General features: G+C 37.5%; 1 protein-coding gene, 1 non-coding gene and 1 pseudogene across 3 annotated transcripts in view; 1 reads left to right on the top strand and 2 right to left on the bottom strand.

Moving 5' to 3' along the window:
• TAOK1 (TAO kinase 1) overlaps nucleotides 1-15,100 on the top strand; it is a 144,882-nt gene that overhangs the window by 23,335 nt on the left and 106,447 nt on the right. The window lies entirely within an intron of this gene.
• Nucleotides 231-1,435, bottom strand: LOC109494256 (annotated as a pseudogene).
• Nucleotides 4,161-4,263, bottom strand: LOC111557880. Its single transcript, XR_002738296.1, has one exon. It is a non-coding gene; the product is annotated as a U6 spliceosomal RNA (small nuclear RNA).

Genomic DNA, 15,100 nt, shown 5'->3' with positions numbered 1-15,100 from the left:
CAGGAATCATATATCACACACAGTAAATACATATATGATTTGAAGAACAACTGTAACATATGCAGCAATGTCACTGGTGCCTCTGAGGTGGTAGAACTATTTTATATTTTACATTAACCAATTTAGGACTACACAAGATAGGTATCATCCAGTATCAGCATATGGCTGCAGGGTTTTATGAGCTATTCCGTTTGCAACTTGAGGAAACTGATGTTTGTCCTAGATCATTTTAATAATTACTAGAGTAACATAATAAGGACAATATATACAACCTCCAACTAAAATCCTGTTGTAGCCTAAACAGTGAAGTGGTACAATAGTAGAAAACTTTAAAACTGCAGTTCTTTTTGGATCCCCCTGAAGTGTATCTGTACTCTTCTTCAAGTAGGCCTCTTCCTCAGGAGTCAGATTCACCTTCACAACATCTGAGATTCCATTCTGTCTCAAGGAACACAGAGGAAGACATCATGTTTTATTCCATAGAATCCCTTAATCATGGTGGAAATTGGATGCAACCACCTAAGATTCTTCATTATACTTTCTGCCAAATCTGCCACAGGATGTGTAGTCTTTCCGTTTGATGACCTTATACACACTGTCAACCACCTGTTTCTAAGCCTCTTTCCACTGTTACTTATCTGCATTAGTGTCTCTGTCAGGGTGCAGATACTTCTGGGAGACACCAGCAACATTTGCTCCATGCAGGTACACTAGAGTCTCCATGCTCACCAAGGACCCACCCATGACAGCTTGATGGCTGAACTCCCAGCCTTTCCCCCATTAGGTAATGGAGCCAGATTGAATCCAGATTGCAACCACTTCCAATAACACAGTGTTTTTGGAAAGGTGCTTATCTTCCAAGCCACACGTGTCAAGATATCCACAGGATTGGAAACAACAAGCAACTTGCAGTTTAGGCTCTATTTTACAATAATTAGAAATGATGAATTTAAATATGTTTGCTTTACGCTGGACAGTCTCTTGCTAATAGGCCCCAGCTGTGATAATAACCAGCTTGGAGTTTGCAGTCATGTTACAGTCTTTACCAGAGGCAGTTTCTGGTGTTCTAAGGAAAAGGCTGCCGTGTTGGAGATCCATCATCTGTCCCTTCAGTTTGTCTTTCATGATATCAGTAAGAGCAAGTTCATTTTCCAAGTCCTTCATTGAGAGACTGATGGCAGGACCCTGGTTAAATTCTTGGTTTCTGCTCAGGTCATGATCTTCCATTTGTGAGATAGATCCCCTTGTGGGGCTCCGTGCTGAGAGTGGAACCTGCTTAAGATTCTCTTTCTCTTTCCCTCTGCCCCTCTACGCGTTCACAAACTCTATCTCTCTAAAATAGAAAAAGAGACTGATGGCACAGGCCATGCCAACAGCACCAACTCAAAAAACTGTAATCTTACTCTTGGGGTTATGGCCTGCCTGCCTGCCTGCCTGCCTGCCTTCCCTCCCTCCCTCCCTCCCTCCCTCCCTCCCTCCCTCCCTCCCAAGCTGATCCTTGAGAATTGCCACATTGGATTTAGAACCAAAAGGAATTGAGGGTTCTTGTTAGACCAGGTGGGTGTGCACATGTGTGGCATTGGATCTAGACTTGGTGACAGTGGCTTCAGTACCCCCACTATATGTTATTTAGAATTGTGTTGTTTTGGGGCGCCTGGGTGGCTCAGTCGGTTAAGCGTCTGACTTCGGCTCAGGTCACGATCTCGCGGTCCGTGAGTTTGAGCCTCGCGTGGGCTCTGGGCTGACAGCTCAGAACCTGGAGCCTGCTTCCGATTCTGTGTCTCCCTCTCTCTCTGCCCCTCCCCCATTCATGCGCGTGCGTGCGCGCGCGCGCTCTCTCTCTCTCTCTCTGTCTCAAAAATAAATAAACGTTAAAAAAAAATTTAGAATTGTGTTGTTTAATTTCCAAATATTTAGGAACATTCCTGATTTAGTTTCTAATTCTGTGTAGTCAGAGAATACACTCTGTATGAATTTAATTCTTTTGTATTTGTTGAGACTTTTTTTTCCTTAAAATCATTTTTAATGTTTTTATTTTTGAGAGAGAGAGAGAGAGCACAAGTGGGGAAGGGCAGAGAGAGAGGGAGGCACAGAATCCAAAGCAGGCTCCAGACTCTGAGCTGTCAGCACAGAGCCTCACATGGGGCTCTAACTCATGGACTGTGGGATCCTGACCTGAGCTGAAGTTGGATGCTTAACTGACTGAGCCACCCAGGTACTCCTGTTGAGACTTTTTTTTTTTTTTTAAAGGTTTTGTTTTTTAAGTGATCTCTACACCTAATAGGGGGCTGAAACTCAACCCCAAGGTCAAGAGCTGCAAGCTTCACTGATTAAGCCAACCAGGCACCTTGTTTTGACTTGTTTTATGGCTGGGTGTATGTCTGGTTTGGTTAATGTTACATAAGCATTTGAGAAGAATGTGCATTCTTTGTTAGATGGAGTGCTTTATAAATGTGAATTAGGTCAAATTATTTGAGTGTTAAGTTTCTGTATCCTTATTGATTTTCTGTACTTGTTTGTTCAGTTATAGAGAGTAATTTTGGAATGTTAAGTATAATTTTTCATTTGTCTTTTTATGTTCTTAATTAAAAAAAAATTTTTTTAAATGTTTATTTACTTTTGAGAGACAGAGACAGAGCACAAGCAGGGGAGGGGCAAAGAGAGAGGGAGATACAGAATCCCAAGCAGGCTCCATGCTGTCAGCAGAAAGCCTGATGCGGAGCTCGAACCCACAAACCATGAGATCATGACCTGAGTCAAAGTCAGACACTCAACCAACTGAGCCAGGTGCCCCTCATTTGTCTTTTTAAAGTTTTGTCTGTTTTTCTTCATGTATTTTGAAGTTTTATCAGGTGCATATGCATTTAGGATTGTGGTATATGTTTTAATGTTTGTTTATTTTTTGAGGGACAGAGTGTGCATGCAAGCCAGGGAAGGACAGAGAGAAGGGGGCGGGGGTGGACAGAGGATCCGAAGTGGGCTCTGTGCTGACAGCAGCGAGCCCATTGCCGGGGCTTAAACCTACGAACCCTGAGATCCTGACCTGAGCTGAAGTTGGAAGCTCAACTAACTGAGCCACCGAGGCACCCCCATGCTGATATGTTTTTGACATGACAGTTTTAGATGTGAATTCTACATTCTTACTATTTTTTTTTCTGTAGGAAATTTGTCTTTTCTCTGACTAGTCGTAAGGCTTTTTATTATTGGTTTTTCAATAAATTGACTATAGTGTACCTTCATCTTGATTTGAGGTTATCCTGGAGGTGTTTATTGAGTTTCTTGAATCTGTGGGATTAAAGTTTCCATCAAAATTAAGAAATTTTTGGTCATTATTTCTTCTAATAATTTTTTAGTTCATCTTCTTATGTGGTACTCCAGTTCCATATATGTTAGACCATTTAATATTGTCCCACAGTCACACATGTGTGTCCCACACATTTTTTCTTTAATTGTGCTGTTACATGGTTTTTTATTTTCATGTCTCCATATTAGTAGATCTTTTAAAAATTTATGTGTTTTCTTCACTGTCTTATGTCATATTAATCCAATCTAGTGTATTTTTTGATTTCTGAATTGTATTTTTCATCTTTTGAAGTTCCATTTTGCTCTGTTTTGTTTTTTTTTCCTTTCTCCTTTCTCTCTTTGTTTTGTATATGTTTTTATTTAAATAATTGTAGATATTTAGAATAACTAATGCTCTTTTTTGCTAATTTCTCTTTCATTCTGAGATCTGTTTTTGTTGACCAAGTTTTCTGTTGGTTATGGATAGCATTTCTTGGGTTTTTTGGTATGTCTTTTTCTTTTTTAAAAGATTCTATTTTATTTTAATTTTTTTAAGTTTATTTATTTTGAGAGAGCATGTGTGTGAGAGTGGGGAAAGGGCAGAGTGGGGGGGGGGGGAGAGAGAATCCAAAGAAGCTCTGCACAGTCAGCATGGGGCCTGACATCGGGCTTGAACCCACAAACGGTGAGATCATAACCTGAGCTGAAATCAAAAGTTGGACACTCAACTGACTCAGCCACCCAGGCTTGCCTAAAATATTTTATTTTTAAGTAATCTTTACATCCAATATGGGGCTTGAATTTACAACCCCAAGATCAAGAATCACATGCTCCACCAACTGAGCCAGTCAGATGTCCCTGCAGTTTTTCCTTTTTTTAAAAATATGGAACACTTCACAAATTTACATGTCATCCTTGCATATGAACCTTACTAATCTCTGTGTCATTCTAGTTTTAGTATATGTACTGCTGAAGTCAGCAGTTTTTGGTATATCTTTTAATTTTTGATTGAGTTTAGTATGTTCTCCCCTCTTTTTTTTTTTTATTCTGAATTTTTTGCTTATCTTTTAAAGAACATTACACTTTGTCTTGATGGGCACTTGCTTGTGGATTGCCTTAATCCCTTCAGGAATGCTAAATTAGCTCTGCTGGTAAGTTATGACCCTTTTGGGGACTCTACTGAGTTCTCTAAGTCTCTAAGGATTCTCCACCATGGTTGAGTTGGAACTGAGACCATCTTCTAGCCTGTGTGACCTCTGGGAGTTTAGCTTCCCCGTAGTTGTTCTTTGCCTGGCCTTATGGAGTTTCAGGAAACCTGTGCATGTGCAGCTTTGTATTCAGCCAGAGATACTGGAAGGCATCTGCTGAACAGTTCTGAAATTCTTTCTCCAGAAAGTCTACTTTCTCTATTTCAGTTGGCTTGGCCTTCCTAAACTCTGATCTGTCTTTTTTTTTTTTTTTTTTAATAACTTTAAAATTTATTTATTTTGAGAGAGGGAGAGAGACTGTGAGCAGGGGAGGGGCAGAGAGAGGAGAGAGAGAATCCCAAGTAGGCTCCACACTGTCAGCACTGAGCCCAGTATGGGACCCGAACTCAAGAACCATGAGGTTATGACCTGTGCCAAAACCACGAGTTGAATGCTTAACCAGTCGAGCCATCCAGGCACCCCTGATATTTGTCTTCTTTGCTCAGAGACTGCTGTGCTTTTCTTGGAATCTCTTTGCCTATACTGCATTCTAGAAAGTGTTTCTAGGTAGAAAGCAGTAACCCTAGAACTTACCTTGTTTCACTTCTAACAGAGATTGTGGTCATGTACTGCCTCTTGTGCAGTGTCTAAAAAGGAATTTTATATTTTTCCAGCTTTTCAGATCTTATGACAGGAATATAAATCCTGTCCCAATTACTCTATCATCACTCAGAAACAGAAGTTGATCCAGAAATTGCATTTACCAAGTTTCAAAACAGTTTGATTGGCTTAAATTTTGTCATAATATGAATAGCCAATATTGTGATATTCTTTTTTGTTTGTTTGTTTTATTTATTTAAGTAATGTCTACATCCAACATGGGGCTCGAACTCATGACCGTGAGACTAAGAGTTGTGTGCCCCTCTGATTGTGGCAGCCAGGTGTCCCTGGTGGTATTATTTTTGATTGAATTGTGTCAGCACATACGTGACGTATTTCCACGCTTTCTTTTGCCTTTTGGAAGAGTTAGTGGGGTCAGTGGAAGAATATAACTCATACAGTAGTAAGTGAATGCAGAATATGTAATAAAATAGATACAAAGTTGCATGAGGATTTTTCTACAGTATCTTATTGTGTTAGTGGAATTGATGAAGAATTTACATACAAGATAATAATTGAAGTATATTTGGAAGGGTGGATAAGATTTATAGGCAGAGATGGTGCGGATAGCATTCCAAGTGAAGAAAATAGCCCTAATATACATGATGTCATTGGTGAGAAATAAGCTCACAAATATCAATTGGACCCAAGTTGGGAGAACTCTGAAAAGTCACTCTGGAGAAGATTATAATAGTGAAAATTTGTGGGTTCATTTGAAGTTTTTGAACAGGAGGATTGAGTGATACTTTGGAGGTGCTTTAGAGATCTGAAATGAATCAAGAGTGCTGTATTCATTATGGTCTTTGTTTGCAAGCAGAAAAGTGATGGTGACTATCTTATGGAGAAATGAAAGTCATTGTAAGGCTACTAAATTGCTCATAGACTCAAAAGGAAGGCTAGAGAGCCAGTCTGGGACAGTTCTTGGGATCTTGATATCAGGAATGAATTGACATTCTAAACAGGAGGCCACCAGAATAAATTAGTGCCATCCATTTTCCCCCCAAACTTTTTTCATTTTGCTCAAGATTCCAGACTCTGAAAACAGAGAGTGGGGTTGGCTTAGCTTGGTTCATGTCCAATCATCTGTAAGAGCAGAAGTAGCATATTTATTTCTTTTGGATTTAATTTTTTTAAGTTCTCACTACACCCAGCATGGGGCTCAAACTCACAACCTCGAGATCAAGAGTCGCACATTCCACTGACTGAGCCAGCCAGGCGCTCCAGAGCTAGGCATATTTATACATAGTTTTGTCTAGGCAGAGGAGAGGTTATTTCCCAGAAGGAAATCCGTACCTTTACTAAAATGTGGGTATACATTCTGGGAGGCCCATATGACTATGGGTGTATGTCATAATGGATTAAGGGGGAAAGACGAGATTAGAATGCTTGTTTGGGAGGCTTTTTTCTCTAGACCAGACAAGAGGTGACAGAGACCTAAACAAAAGGTAGTGGCTATGTGATTGGCAGTAAGGGTTTGGAAATGAAGAACACTGGAGGTAGAATTTTTAAAATTTAGTAACAAATGCTTCTTACTCATTCAAATACACATGATCCTAAAAGTACCTAGGTGATTGGCAAAAAGTCAATGATGAGGTATAGTGAAAACCATGTGATAGTAGGCAAATTACCTAGCTTTTCTGAACCTCAGGTATAGTTTAGGTTGATAATTATTTTAGGACAGTTGTGACAATTCAATAAAATAAGCAAAATGCCTGGAATATAAAAAGATTTTCTTGTTAAGCAGAAAAACAGAGAGGATTTCTTTTGATTGTATTTGGTTGGGAAGTGCTTATATGTTGTTATAAGCTACAAGGAGGTGCTATATGTTGTTCCCTCTGAATACACAGTATTAGAATCTAATGCCTTTCTGTTTAGCGAATTTTATGCAAACAGAAAGGAAGCATTCTGGATTAGAAGTTAGTTTTAGATTTAGGGGTTCCTGGGTTGCTCAGTCAGTTGAGGCTCCAACTCTTGATTTCGGCTCAGGTCATGGTCTCAGGGTTCATGGGATCAAGTCCCAAGTCAGGCTCTGTGCTGACACCACGGAGCCTGCTTGGGATTCTCTCTTTCCCTCTCTCTTTCCTCTTCCCCTGCTTGTGGGCATGCTCTCTCTCAAAATAAATAAACTTAAAAAAAAAAAGAAATTAGTTTTAGATTTAGAGTTTTTTAAGTAAGCCTTTTATATTTATTTTATAATTTTAGACTTACAGAAAAATTATAGCTAGTGCGGTTCTCATGTACCTTTCACCCAACTTCCTCTAATGTTAACATTTTATGTAAGAGTGGTCTATTTGTCAGAATTACAAAGTTAATATTAATACTGATATGAAACTGTAAATTATTGACTTTATTCAGATTTATCCAGATTTTCCCACTGAAGTCATTTTTCCTATTCCAGGATCCAATTCAGGATATTACCATGCATTTAGTAAATTTAGATTTTTAATTCCATGTCTGTTATTAAGTGTGACCTTAGGCAACCACTGAACCCTTCAGGCCCTCCTCCATAATGTAAATATTGACTTAAAGGATATCTAATTTTAATTTTGTAGTTTTAATTTTCTGAGTCTGTTTATATCTGTCATACAGTATACTTTTTATTTTGAAAGAGATTTTAAGATCTAATCAATACACCAGATCTTGTTGACAGTAAAAAAAATTCAGTTTTTATCTTGTAACTTTAGCATTAAAGGAAAACTATATATTGAGATTTGGGGAAACTCACAAGAGCTTTTTCTTCTATTTGAACAAAAAATGACAAAAAGGTAGGGTTTGTGTTTTGACTCATTTTCTCTGTAAATACTAGTTAACAGATTCTCTATTTAGTTATGTAATGATTGAAAGGAAAGTCCAAAACATTTGTATTGTTAAACTGTTCATTTTGGGAATATTAGGGAGGACACGAAGCTTAGAAATGTAACGTGAAGTAGATCTTAATATAGTAGAATTTATGATGAAGATAATTGAGAACAGATATATCCTAAATACAGTTAAACTTTGGATTGCCAATAACTTGTTCGGTGAGTGTTCTGAAAGACGAGCAAGCATTTCTAATAAATTTTAACTCAATAAACAAGCAATGTCTTGCAATTCGAGTAGTAAGTATGCAGTGCTGAATGTCACATGATCACAGCTGAGCCAGTGGTTCTTCTTTCTCTCTCTCTCTCTCTCTCTTTCTCTCTCTTTCTCTGTTTCTCTCTCTTTCTGTCTCTTGCTGTGGGATCATGGGTGATTGCCTCCCATTTTTGGATGCTCGGTCTCAGGCTGCGGTGTTTGGCAGAAATCAGTGATTTTTCAGAACTTTGGAAGGTGCCCACAACTGGCACTAATGTATTTTTTGTCACTTCAAAGCACCTACGGACAGACAGTCCTTTGCATTTGCATACAGGAGTAAGCTTAGGAATGCTTTGCTTCATTCTAGGTCAGGCTGCCTACACATATAGACCCTTTCCTCTACTGCTTTATTGCCAGTTACATTAAATACAGTATATAACAAGTTTATTAATACTGTACTATATGAACATCCATGCGAGTGTATACAGTGGCCCCTGTGCAGAGAAAGATTCTACTGAACCAATAGATAGCAGTGATTCTGTCAGTGATAGTGAAAGTCGTCTTACACAGTAACCCTTCTCTCCCGTGTCTACCTCACACCAGCCATGAAGGTTTTCAAATGTAAGTGCAGGTTAATTTGTTTATTTTTCTTTATATTTTGTATTTTCTTTATTATTTTATATTATAGTGTTGGAAATCATTTTTATATGAGTATTTTTGGGTTGTGGAATTAATCATCTGAGTTTCCATTATTTCTTATGGGGAAATTTTTTTTGATATACCTAAGTGCTTTGGATTAAAAGCATATTTCTTTTTTTTTTAATTTTTTTAATGTTTATTTATTTTTGAGGGAGGGAGGGAGAGAGAGAGAGAGACAGAGACAGAGACAGAGACAGAGACAGAGTGTGAGCTGGGGAAGGGGCAGAGAGAGGGAGACACAGAATCCTAAGCAGGCTCCAGGCTCTGAGCTGTCAGCACAGAGCCCGATGTGGGGCTCGAACTCACAAGCCTTATGATCATGACCTGAGCTGAAGTAGGTTGCTTATCTGAGCCACCCAGGTGCCCCTTAAAAGCATATTTCCAGAGTGAATTATACTCTTAAACTAAAATTTTACTGTAATCTAAGTAGTTCATTTTTTGTTGCTTATTAGTGCTTCTCAGGTTTGGGCATGATTTGAAAAATGTTAAATTGTTTATTTTTTTAAGTTGTTGCCCCTTTTCACTTCCATACTAGGTTAAGGAGAATATCCTATTGGAAATAATCTTAAGACAATTGTATTTTATCTCTTGGATTCTCCTATTCAGAAATGTTGAACACAATGTACCAGTGACCTTGACTTACAAATAATTGACTCTGATTCAAAAGTCGGTTCTATTAAATGACTTCATTACTTTTAAGGACCTTGAATTGTAATATTTGACTATTGTATTATTCATTTTCTTTTTTTTTTGTATTATTCATTTTCTTAAACTTACATTTAGTAATTGTGTAAGGTCTCATTATTTATTCTAATCCAACAATTCCCAAACTTTGGTTTACCAACAAATGTATATGAAAAATTGTAGATATATATAGGTTTGATGAAGGGCCCAGGAGTATGCATTTAAAAAAAATACTAGGCAGTTTTTATGCAGGTGGCTGTGGACTATACTTTGAAAAAACATAACTGTACATAAAGAGTTTTTATTTACTGTCACAATTCTTGTATTAAAACCATATTTTTCATTGTTTACCTGATTTCTGTATTGACTCTTACATTTCTTGAATGCCTGCTATGAGAGATGTTGTATTAGGTATATCAGATCAAAGATTAATAAGATAGCTTCTGCCTTTAAGGAACTCAGTAAGTCGTTGGGTGAGATCGGTAAACAATTCAGAGTAGTCAGATGAGTGCTAACTGGTATAAGCAAACCTTATGGAAGCATCACACACACACACACACACACACACACACACACACACACACACACACACACACTTTGCCTGGAAGAATTAGGGTGGGAAAAGTTTCCCAGTGGAGATGATAACCAGAGATTGAAGAAAGTAGAGGAGTTTAGATAACATCAAAATAAAAAGCTTCTGCACAGCAAAGGAAACAATAAAACTAAAAGGCAACCTACTGAATGGGAAAAGATATTTGCATATGACATATCTGATAAAGAGTTAGTATCCAAATATGTATAAAGCACTGATACAACTCAATACCCCAAAACCAAATAATCCAATTCAAAAATAGGTGGAAGAGGGGTGCCTGGTGGGCTCAGTTGGTAGAGCATACAGCTCTTGATCTTGGTCATGAGTTTAAGTCCGATGTTTGGCGTAGAGCTTACAAAAAAAAAAAAAAATGGGCAGGAGACATGAACAGACATTTCTCCAAAGAAGACATACAGATGGTCAACAGACACATAAAAAGATGCTCAACATCACTTGTCATCAGGGAAATGCAAATCAGAACTACAATGAGATAGCACCTCACACCTGTCAGAATGGCTAAAATCAAAAAGACAACAAGTGTCGTCAAGGATGTGGAGGAAGAGGAACCCTAGTGCACTGTTGGTGGTAATGCAAACTGGTGCAGCAGCTGTGGAAAATAGTACACAGGTTTCTCAAAGAGTTAAAAATAGGGGTGCCTGGCTGGCTCAGTTGGAAGAGCACATGACTCATGATCTCGGGGTCGTGCATTCAAGCCCCATATTGGGCATAGAGATTACTTAAAGCTTAAAAAAAAAAGTTAGAAGTACCCTATGATCCAGTAATCGCACTACTGGATATTTGCCCCCAAAACACAAAAGCACTAATTCAGACTAATGCACCCCTAGGTTTATTGCAGCATTATTTATATATATATATATTTTTAAGTTTATATATTTTGAGAGAGCAAGCACGGGTAAGGGAGGGACAGAGAGGACAGAGAATCCCAAGCCGACTTTGCACTGTCAGCACAGAGTCTGATGCAGTGCTTGAACTCACAATCTGTGAGACCATGACCTGAGTCAAAGTCAGGTGCTTAACTGACTAATGCTGCCCCTATTGCAACATTATTTATAATAGCTAAATTATGGAAGCAGCTTATGTGTTCATTGATAGATGAATAGATAAAAAAGAGGTGGTATATATATACAATGGAATATTATTCAGCAGTGAAAAGGAATGAAATCTTGCTATTTGCAACAACATGGTTGGAGCTAGAGAGTATAATGCTAAGTGAAATAAGTCAGAGAAAGACAAATAACATGATTTCATTCATATGTGAAATTTAAGGAACAAAATAAGCAAAGGAAAAAAAAGTAGAGACACAAACCAAGAGACAGACTTTAAAAAAAATTTTTTTTAATGTTTTTATTTTATTTTGAGAGACAGTGTGAGCGGGGAAGGGGCAGAGAGGGAGACACAGAATTAAAAATTTTAAGTAAATAAAAATAATAAGAAAAAAAAGGGGGCACCTGGGTGGCTCAGTTGGTTTAAGTGTCTGACTCTTGATTTCAGCTCAGGTCATGATCTCATGGTTCCTGGGATTGAGCTCTGAGTCAGGCTCTATGCTGACAGCATGGAGCCTGCTTGGGATTCTCTCTCCCTTTCTCTCTGCCCCTCTCCCATACATATGTGTTCTCTTTCTCAAAATAAATAAACATTAAAAAAAAAGTAGAGGAATTTGGCATGAAGTGCTTACTGGTTATGAGCACTATGTTCTCCACACAAAATTCATTTAACCCTCACAAAATGACATAGGTATTACCATTTCCCCTGTTGTAGAGTTGTGAAAAATTTGAGGTCAGAGAAATTAAGTTGCTTGCCCAATAAGTTAACTGCCAAGAGTTGGTATGTTGGCAGATCCAGTTTTGGGATTTAGATATAATTCTAGAACCTGTGTTTTTAGTTACTGTGTGTTCAAGGCTCTGTGGTAAAAGGAGCATGGCAATAAACTGAGAGGTCTGTGTCATCAGAGCACAGGAAGTAGGAGTTGAGACTAACGAGGTAGGGTGGGACCAGATAATGTAATTCCTTTAATGTTAATGATTTTTGTTCCAACTGAAATACAATGTAAAGGGATCGAACACTTAAGTAGAGGAAATGACATAATCAGATTTGCATTTTGAAAGATCATTCTAGTTGTAGTAGACCAAATGGATTGGAGAAGGGCCACGAGTGGATGCAATGGCACTATTTAGGAAGTTGTTATAGTAAGGCAGCCCAAATGAGATAAAGTAGTAGCCTAGGTGGAATAAGGAGGAAATTGTGGAGATGTAGGAAAGTGGGTCAATTTGAGAAAGATTTAGGAGGACAGATCTACAAAATGTGATGATGGTTTAGGTTATGGGTGAAGGAAAGGGAGTTGTTGAAAAATAACTCTTAGGTTTCTGAACTGCTGAATTGAATATATTAGGTTGGCTCACTGTTTTATATAGTCACAGAATGATTAATTTGAGTGATAAGACTATGTTGAGTTAGAAGTGCCTTTGAGATATTAAAGTGGAGATGTCAAATACATAGCTTTATAGTACCTTTGAACTTTCTGTATAGTAAATAAATGAGGTGTCCGTTATTTTGTCCCTAATAGCATAGCTGATTGGTACTTTTTCAGGGCTTTATCATAGTTGTTATCTCTTGAATCACTGGTAATAAAAAAGAATGTAAATAGAGTTTGGCTGTCAGTAGAGCTAATAAAAGAATGTGAAAAGATTCTTCAATCTAGAAAGCAATTAAGACAAGTATGTTAGGACAGTTCTCTTTTGGATAATGGCAGAACTAAGAATATACCCTGATAAGAGACGAGGGAAAAAGAGGGCCAAAAAAGGCTAATCTAAATCTAAAATGACAATTTAAGAGCAATCTAGTTTGAATATTGAAGTTACATATTTCCTTCCTTTTGTTAATAACGGAATTATTCTTGACTTACCTAAACTACAATTACCCAAGTTACTGTAGATGTACAGTGGGAATAGTTATACCAGAAGCGAAATGTTTTTTTTTTCTTCATTTCTCCATCATAGTCATTTGATGCTGTGCTGATAAATCAGCATAGCATTACTTTATACATTCAGGCATATTGTATATTTTAACTATTCACTTTAAATTTTCTTGAAAAACAGAAGAGGTCTGACTAATATTTCTTTAAGTTAAAGCTATTCTCAGATTATTAGATTTTGTTTATTGAGTTTAGAGCAGTAGTTTCCCTTTATCAGAAACTATTGCCACTCTTAAAAGTATTGTGATACTGGACAAGACTAAGCTTTTGATGAAGATTTTATATCTTGTAGGTATTGTAATGTTGGTTTCTGTGTCACTAATATTTATTTTTGTAAGTTTTTTTTTTTTTTTAAGATTTTTCTTTCTAAGTAATCCCTATACCTAAAGTGGGGTCAGACTTAACAACCCTGAGATCAAGAGTTGCATGTTTCACCAACTGAGCCAGCTAGCCAGGTGCTGTTTTACTGTTATTTTAAAGTTCTCTGGAAAAAATAGTTTTAAAGGTAATTCATATATAGATATAGAATATTTGGAAGATAAAAGCCATCACTGAATTTACCACCTAGAGATATCACTGTTTTGGTGTATTTCCTTTACTGTTACTTATCTGTATTTATTTTTATTTTTTTATTGTTAAAAAATTTTTTTTTTGTTAACGTCTGTTCATTTTTGAGAGAGAGAGTGTAAGCAGGGGAGGGGCAGAGAGAGAGGGAGACACAGAACTCAAAGCAGGCTCCAGACTCCACACTGTCAGCACAGAGACAGATGTGGCTCTCAGACTCAAGATCTGTGAGATCATGACCTGAGCTGAAGTAGGACCCTTAACTGACTGAGCCACACAGGTGCCACTACTTCTCTGTATTTTTAATGTACAGACCATGTAGAGTGTAGTAGTTAAGAATGGAAAGATTCTAGAATTAAATCCCATAGGTTCAGATTTCTGTCCCACCACTTATTAGCTATGTGATTTTAGCAAATTTATTTCTCTGAATCTTGAGTTTCAAAATTTGTAATATGAGGATATAAAAGTAAATACTACTGTTTGCTGTGTGCCAGTTGCTTTACTAAGTGAAAAATCTGAATCTTCATAACATCTCTATTTAAGAGCCACTTAATAGTGCCTTTATAGGGCGTCTGGGTGGGTCAGTCAACGACTTCAGCTCAGGTCATGATCTCAGGGTTCATGGATACGTGCCCTGAGTCAGGCTCTGTGCTGACAGCTCAGAGCCAAGAGCCTGCTTCAGATTGTGTCTCCCTTGCTCTCTGCCCCTCTCCTGCTTGCTGTCTCTGTCCCTCTCTCAAAAATAAACAAATGCCTATAAGAGGATAAATTAAATAATGGATGTAATGTACTTAATATAGTGCTTAGATAAGAGACTCTTAAAAACTGAGAACAAACTGAAGGTTGATGGGGGGTGGGAGGGAGGGGAGGGGAGGTGATGGGCATTGAAGAGAGCATCTTTTGGGATGAGCACTGGGTGTTGTATGGAAACCAATTTGACAATAAATTTCATATATTAAGAAAAAAATAAAGAATGTTAACCCCCCCCCCCCAAATAAATAAAAATAAAAATAGTTCCTCCAGTGTGTATATCTTTGACAAGAAAAAAAAATATATAGTACTTAGGACATAATAAATGTCACTTATGTGTATTTTGAAAATTGCATTGTACAGTTTATGAAAGCTTTTATTGTGGCCACCTTCTCATGCCATTAATACTCCTTGAATGAAACTGGAATTTTTAAAATGGCTTACAGAAATTCATCAAATGGATTCATTTACTCATTTCTCTAGCAATAGACCTTTAGATTGTTTCTAGCTGTTTAGCTCTTAATGCTATTATGAACATATTTGTTATGATCTTTTTTTAGTTTCCAGAGGTAGAGTTGAGTTAAAGGGCGGGAGTATATTTTTATATTGATATCTAGCCCTGCATTGCTTTCCTGA

Source organism: Felis catus, chromosome E1, assembly GCF_018350175.1.
Source record: "Felis catus isolate Fca126 chromosome E1, F.catus_Fca126_mat1.0, whole genome shotgun sequence".
In the NCBI taxonomy this organism is placed as follows: Eukaryota; Metazoa; Chordata; class Mammalia; order Carnivora; family Felidae; genus Felis; species Felis catus.
The sequence above is the reverse complement of the archived record's forward strand: the minus strand, read 5'-3'. Positions and strand labels throughout refer to the sequence as shown.